At 41.4% G+C, this 8,229-nt stretch overlaps 1 pseudogene; it reads left to right on the top strand.

The window, feature by feature from the left end:
* Positions 1 to 931: 931 nt before the first annotated feature.
* LOC145393339 (PITH domain-containing protein GA19395 pseudogene) lies at positions 932 to 5,926 on the top strand (annotated as a pseudogene).
* Positions 5,927 to 8,229: the final 2,303 nt, after the last annotated feature.

Raw genomic sequence — 8,229 nt, 5'->3', positions numbered from 1 at the left:
TAGTGAACGAGTGCACTTGAGGTGTTGTCAGGTGATAATTACCCAATTCCAGGTGTATGGCACTATCACTTACCTTCTTTCTTTTTTGTATATATTATTTGGTATAAGAATAGGGCATAGGGCTTATTTCAAAGGATGAAATCAGTGGAAAATTCCAGGGAACATTTACTTAGCATAGCCCGGCCGGGCAAGTGAAAGGAGAGGGTAATGGAGGGGAGGTAGGGAGGGGAGTCAAGAACGGGGAGAAATGGCTAAATTGTCAACAATGGATGGGAGTACAGATGAGATTAGGAGTGCTGACCAGTGTTGGACATTGGCAGTACTGATAGATGATACAAGCCACCACTTAGAAGTCCGGGCGAATTCAAAATAACAGAGAATCACAAAAGTGATGCCCTGCGGTATGATCCCTTGCTCCCAAGCGTCACGAAAGTGATGCCCCACGGTTAAGGGGTTAAAGCTGGGATTCCACTCATTGTCCACTGGGACAGAAAGTTGATGCAAAATTTGACTTCCAAGGACCATGTTGATCGGCTACCCATGCTGGTATCTGGCAAAGACTCAACCCAGCAGCTCGAAGTAGCGAGGCTTCCAGACAGAACAGGTGCTAAGATGGCAAAAGCAGTGGTTCAGGCTCTGGGAAAGTGGGAGTCATCAAGTTGTTGGAATGTCGTTTGACAGCACTGCCTCCAGTACAGGACAGAAGACTGGCTCTTGTGCACTTGTGGAGCAGGTACTTGAAAGGGATCTATATTTTGCTTGTCATCATCATGTGCTCGAACTCGTGGTGCAGGCAGTGTTCTCAACAATTCTGGGCCCCTCTTCTGCACCCGGAGTCCAGCTGCTTAATTTTTACCAGGCCCAATGAGAGACCATCGTCCTCAAAACTACACGACGGAAGGAGAACGAAATGTAAGCTCTCAATGCTTACATGGAAGGGGAAGCCATCAGCTGGGCCGTGACAAGCCTTGCAGAGTGGAAGGATCTGCAAGACGAGTACAGGGAACTCACTGAGCTCATGCTCATGTTCCTCGGAGGCATCCCAACAGGTGGTGTTTGTTTCCAGGCTCCAGGACCAATGCACCTTGCCCGGTGGATAAGCAACATTATCTACTCATTCAAGGTGCCAATGTTTCACAACCGGTTTCGTCTCACTGCCAATGAGGAACATGGCTTTCAGTGAGTGTGCCTTTTCATCGTGGGGATCTATGCGAAGGCTTGGACCGATGCACCCCTTTCTGCTGTGGCTTCTCGACAAGGCCTCAATCTCCTGAAGGCTTTCAACTCATATGACAAGACTGATGTGGTGATGAGGAAGGCGGGACTGGGGAAGTTCTCCAACAACCTGTGGTACATAATGAGGGAGATGGTGGGTCTTTTCCTTCTCGACCAAGAAGTGTTCCTTGACTGCTAGAAAAGGATCGTCTTGGCAATGAGATAGAGGAGCAGAACTGAGGATGACTCCAGAAGGATCTGGTGCTGGCCATTGCCATCAAGGACATCTCTCTCCCAGACTTTGCATCGAAGACTCGAGATTTCTTTGTGAAGTTTTATCTTGACTCCACTTTCTTGGATTCTGATCCAGAGGTGTGGCCTATGAGAGCAGACTAGCAGGACCAGGTGAAATAATCTGCAGACTCACCATAACCAACGACCACATAGAGAGAAAAGTCGCACTGATTTAAGAGTACAAGAAGACCCTCACAAAGGATAAGGAACAGCTACAGCCGAAAGAAGACCCTAACATAAACCAGACAACTTATCTATGTATATCTACGTATATAAATATCTACATATTATATATATATATATATATATATATATATATATATATATATAAATATCTACATATTATATATATATATATATATATATATATATATATATACTGTTGTTTGCAGATGATACTGTGTTGTTGAGTGAAGACGAAGGGGAGCTGCAAGGCTTGGTGGATGAGTTTGGGAAAGTGTGTAAGAAACGGAATCTAAAGGTGAATGTAGGGAAGAGTAAAGTGATGGTCTTTGAGAGAGGTGAAGTCAGTGAATGTACAGCGAGGTTGAATGGTGAGGAATTGGAAAATGTGAGTACGTTTAAGTACTTGGGTAGTGTGATGAGTAAGGATGGAGGTTTGGAGGGTGAAGTGCTTGAAAGGGTACAGCAGGGAAGAAACGTTGCTGGTTCTTTGAAAGCAGTGATAAGAAACAGGGAAGTGAGCATGGAAGTGAAAAAGTTACTATATGACAGTATTGTGATACCAACTCTAACACACGGAAGTGAAGCTTGGACGTTGTTGGAAGGACACAAGTTAAGAGTGAGAGCAGTGGAAATGAGTTATTTAAGAGGAGCCCGTGGAGTCACATGGAGAGACAGGCTGACGAATGAGGATATAAAGAAGCGTTGTGGTGTTGATGTGTATGTCATAGGAAGGGTTATGAGGAACACACTGAGGTGGTTTGGCTATGTGGAGAGGATGGAGGGTGAAAGACTGACGAAGAGAGTGTATGTGAGTGAGGTGGAGGGGGGGAGAGGGAGGGGGAGGCTGAGGATAAGATGAAGGGATGGGGTGGAGAGGTATATGAGAGAGGGGGGGGTGAGTTGGGAGCAGGGCAGTGAAAGGGCGGGGGACAGGGCGACTGGGAGGCGATTTGTTTGTGGCTACCCCAAACGGGATTGAGGCGTCTGGCAATATATATATATATATATATATATATATATATATATATATATATATATATATATATATATATATATAGTATACAGTATATTAACCCTTCGTGGGCAAATGGGGTCCCTGAGGAACCCAGCATGTTTTTAAAATGTTGCCATTAAGCCATTCTTCACTTTCGCAGCCTGGCCTCTCATGACTTTTATTGTAGATGGTTATTTTATATCCCCATAAAATTTGAGCAATAAATCTCGCACGATTAAGGAGTGACATTGCAATAAATGTCAGTGGGGTCCGCCAGGACCCCACCTGGCTTTTCGTGGGACTAATTTTTTAAATATATATATTTTTTCAGATATTTCAGCTTATAAACATTAGGACAATGTTAATACCAGTAGCAAAGTTTTATACCTCAATGGCAGTGGCATAAGATGACCAAGAAAAAGAAAATTATTCAGAGGGTGATTTATCTTTATCTGACGCTGATGATTATGAAGTGCTTGAACGACAGCGAAATTAGTGTGAGTAGTATTGAGTCTCCTGTGAGTGCTGATTATAATTCTGAAAATGCAAGTGGTGGTAGCAATACAGAAGATGCTCATCAAGAGGATAAAACAAGAAATTGTTGTACCAAAATTTAACATTATATGAATAGTTTTGTTTTATGGTCATGCTAATTTATTTACACATGAACTTGTTATTATTTTGAGAACCTGTTCCAAGAATGCTGACAATCAGACATTCAAATAAGTGTAGAATCAGTACTTCCACACTCAAACTTTATTAAAATTGTGATAAAATTAAAAAAAAAATTGTTTAAACAATAATAAAAAACAAAAACAAAAAGGGACACTTGGTGGGTTGGTTCCACGTGTCGTGTCCTGGGCAACATATGTACAAAGTTTAGTAGATATAACTTTATGAATATGGCAGAAATACACCATGAGGGTTTGGAGTCCATCGGGACCCCATCGGTCTTCTGTGTAACCTGGTAACCCCTGTCCCACGAAGGGTTAAAATTATCCAGACCTCCTTTCTCACCCTATGGTGGGGTGAGGAGTAGCAACGTTCAGATAGCCCAAGTCTGCCCAGTCCAATGGGCCACGCTTCCATTCACTCATCATGCAAGCCCCCGGAATATTATTGAGAAGCAGGAGTATTATCTGGGTGGTACTGGAAGGTTCCCAGCGGTTCTCACATTTTCAGTTACGAGTCAGAGTTGTCACAGCCTGAGCTTGTGAAAAAGAGGTATTTGGTAAAGTTATGCATTAATTTTTATTCGTTTTCTCTCAATAATTTTTTATTTGAACGATTGTGTATATTCACATTTAGTTTCAGCTTATATGCTCAAGCATTTAGAGTAATATGTAATGTAAGAAAGCTCTGGAATATTTTTTATGTCTCAGACAATGAAAACTGTTGTTGCGAGGAGCACGCACTAGAACATTCGAGTTTCGAGTAAGGTTATAAAAGAAGGGACATAGCACACGAGTTTCAGTTTAGTTTTACTTGTGGCCTTTGGAAGTTAGTGTAGTTCAGGAGTTGTAAAGCAGACAGTGTAATTGCTTCAAAATAAAAAAAAGACAATGAACGAGAGAAGCCTATGTTCTTATAACACCTGAACTGATTATCTGTTAATTGACAGGCTGACCTTACGAAGAACGTTTCACTGGGCGATGTCCTTCCTATACTGAACTACTGCTGCTGGAGCCTGTAGCAGTGCGGGACGAGGACGTATATAGATCTATCTATCTATCTATCTATCTATATATATATATATATATATATATATATATATATATATATATATATATATATATATCGAGTGCGAAATGATGAAGTGCGAAGGAGAATTGGAGTTGTTCGGGAAATGGCTGGTAGAGTTGACCAGAGCGTGTTGCGATGGTTTGGGCATATGGAGAGAATGGATAATGAGCAATTGGTGAAAAAGATAACTAGATCTGATGTGAGAGGTGTAAGGTTGAGAGGGAGACCACGAATAGGATGGATGGACAGTGTGAAAGCGCTGGATGCGACAGGGATGTCTGTTGAGCATGGAAGAGTGGCTGTGCGTGACAGAAATAAATGAAGAGAAATTGTGAATGAATAAATGATGATGTAGCCCTAAGGGGATATTCTCGTGCATTTGGTTTGATCAGCTAGTCAGGTCAGGTGCGGGTAAGGGGATGGGTCTACAGTATTATGATGTGGCAGGGGTAAACCAGCTCTGCTGTCGGGTCCTGCTGCGGATGTCACTGATTGCACTGCGCAGTTGACCCTTGTGCGGTGTGGAGAAGTGACGATCTGTCCCTTCTCCCCTTTGGGACTAAGAAACGAATGGATGTTTGAATGGATGAGTAAATGGGGAGTGTGTCATCCTGTCTCGGCTACCTCCCTTTCCTTAGGGGAAGCAGCCTAGGTGTATATATATATATATAGATATATATATATATATATATATATATATATATATATATATATATATATATATAGATAGATAGATAGATAGATAGATAGAGATAGATAGATAATAGATAGATAGATATAGATAGATAGGTAGACAGATAGATAGATATAGATATATATACTGTATATCTATATCTATATCTATCTATCTATCTATCTATATATATATATATATATATATATATATATATATATATATTGGCCACCCCAAACGGGATTGAGGCGTCTGGCAATAGATAGATAGATAGATATATATATATCTCTCTCTCTCTCTGTATATATATATATATATATATATATATATATATATATATATATATAAGGCTTGGGAGGGTAGATTGGATAAAGATAAGTTTGTGGAGAGTGATGCAGATGAGCAGCTTCTCTTTAACATACCATTTACGGGCAATATAAAGCTCAAAGGAATCATAGTTATTGGTGGACAGAATGGTTATAATCCCAACAAGATGCGATTATTGAAGAACAGAGAACACATGACTTTCGTTGATGTAAACCTTGCCGCGATCAGGAGTTTGAGCTGCACCCAGACCCATCAGGCACAATAGAATAAACAGCCAAGGTGGTTTGCCTACGTTTTCCTCCGTGACTCCCCTGACCCTCCATTACCTGAGCAACTTTGGAGAGGACACGACCAAGATCTCATACATCGGTTTTCGTGGGGAGCACACGAAAGCTAACCGACATGGAGTCACCATATGCCACTATGAGTCTGCTCCGCAATTATCTGATCATAAAGACAAAGCAGTCGACTCTTTTGGTTGGCCTGTCATGTGAAAGATGCTTGAAATTAACCCCTTCAGCCTATGGACATAATTTTTTACTGGTTGTCCTTGTTGTAAATTGCCTCTTTTTAAATATTTTTGCTGGTGATTACACTGCAAAGTGCAGAAAAAGGTCTATTAAAGTTCCACTGTTACCTGTAAAGCTGATTTGCCAGTTACTCCTACTTTACAGTACCAGGCCAATTCATTTTGTTTCGTTTATACCTCAACTCATTCGATGTAGTGCTGATCGTCTCCCCCTTCCTCCTTACCTCTCCTCCTTCCTCCTTTCCTCTCTTCCTCTTCTGTCATTATTTCCTTATTTTTTTTTTCCTCTTCCTTCTGCTTAGGGTGACTTTCATTCCTTCATTCATTCCTTCATTCTTTCCTCTTCCGTCTCCCTATGGGTGACTCTACACTGAGTGACAAGATAAATGGTTTCCTGTATGTCACGGGGTTTTTATGAATATGCAATATTAAAGAATAATATTCAATAATACTTAAGAACAGGACAATGAATTGTCTTGTTAAAATCAAGCAATGATTACTTTATGCGGCTTACTTCGCCGATTCTCTAAGGACGAGAATTTATAAACTTTCTGAACAGTACACAGCAGAGACTAATTATTCCAACGTGCTGTTTATTAGTACTGTTGGCCTCTGGAGAAAGTGACTCCACCCCTGACAATCAATAACTAATGCTATTAATGATACACAAGTTCTTGCTGGTGCAATTAACTCCTAGATGGCACAACGGATTTAAGTTAATAAAAAGGACTAGCTTAAGTACCAGTTGTGAATAATGCAAAGCGTTTATGCAAACTAGGAGCTGCAACTAGAATGAGCTTAATATGGAAAATAAAACACGAGTTTACATTACATTAAGCTCAAGAGAAAAGAACTGTAAATTTATTGACTACAATGAAATAAATTTACATTACAAGTTTCAAAATGAATTCAAAATAAGGAGATCGCACTCACTCGCTCACTCAAAAGCTAACTCTTAAACCTAGGAAAAAACGAAGAGAAATACAGGTCAGAAAAGTGGACAAAGCGGATGACTGGGCGTCGTTCCTGAGGAAGGATGCTGCACACGCTGAGCCTCTCTCCAATCATGCTAGGTGGGAATTCAATGGCGGCGGTGGGAACTAGGCGTCGTTGCTGAGGAAGGACTCTGCCACACACACTACCTGCTTCCACAGCGCTCCAATCTTGACTGAGTTCAAATCGTGAGAAAGAGGCGAGTATCAAGCTGCACTTGCTAATGGCTAGAATGAGCGAAACACGCCCATAATAAATCGCTCAGCGGAGGTGCTACTGTCTCGCACAAAGACGATCACTTATGAAATAGTGAAAAATGTCCTGAAAACATTCCCAATCGGGTGAACACGTGGGGGGTTAAACTGAGTGATAAATTCTGGGATTCCACTAGAATTCGCGGTTTCCCACCAAAGTTAATGTCACGAGTTTATTCAAATACTTAATCGCGCCAACTCCTGACGCTGTACACCAGGAGATTATTTACTACGCTGGGTGGTAACCTTATAACCATATTATGGCGCCCGGTGGTTTAATGGGTAATTAAGACGCCCCAGTTTGAGTGAGCCTGCGCAGGTTTTTATCCAAGGGGTGATTGGGATGTACTGCTCACGTAATGCCACTCAGGGATGAGTAAGGCTGGTCATTCTCATCTTAAACGCCAGGACCAACTTGCCTAGCCCCAGGCTTCTTCGTCCCTCATGAGGCAACATTAGATTGGATGATGATTATATATACATATACTGTATATATATATATATATATATATATATATATATATATATATATATATATATATCATCATCAGCAGTTTGAGTATCCACTGCAGGACCGGCCTATCCCAACCGAAGTGGGGACGATACAGCCAATGTATCTCTACCAAGTGGATTAGGCTGTCTCGTAGAGACTGCATGTACGGTGTGAAGTGCATGTAAGTGTAATTGTAGTGCTGGAGAGGCTTTGGATGTGTGTGCAGTCTGTAAACCAAGTGTAATCGGCCTGCACAAGCCGACTGGGTGCAAGCATACTTTATAGTATGAGACACTGGTTCAAACACAGCACCCCTGATGCCTGCCAAGCAGTACGTGGCCAGGAGAACGCTCCCAAAGTTTTTTACCCTGGCGGGGCGCGAACCCTCGCTCTCCAGTGTACGAAAATGCACACTTTACCACTGTACCACAGAGGCTCCATATATAGATAGATAGATAGATAGATAGATAGATAGATATTATGTATAATCCCGTAAGGGGTGGCCACTGACAAATCCTCTTAATGTCG

The sequence above is a fragment of the Coenobita brevimanus genome, chromosome 24 (genome assembly GCF_032717465.1).
Source record: "Coenobita brevimanus isolate Jiangsu-jjx chromosome 24, ASM3271746v2, whole genome shotgun sequence".
Taxonomy (NCBI): Eukaryota; Metazoa; Arthropoda; class Malacostraca; order Decapoda; family Coenobitidae; genus Coenobita; species Coenobita brevimanus.
Note: the sequence above shows the minus strand (reverse complement) of the source record. Positions and strands in the feature narration are given on the sequence as shown.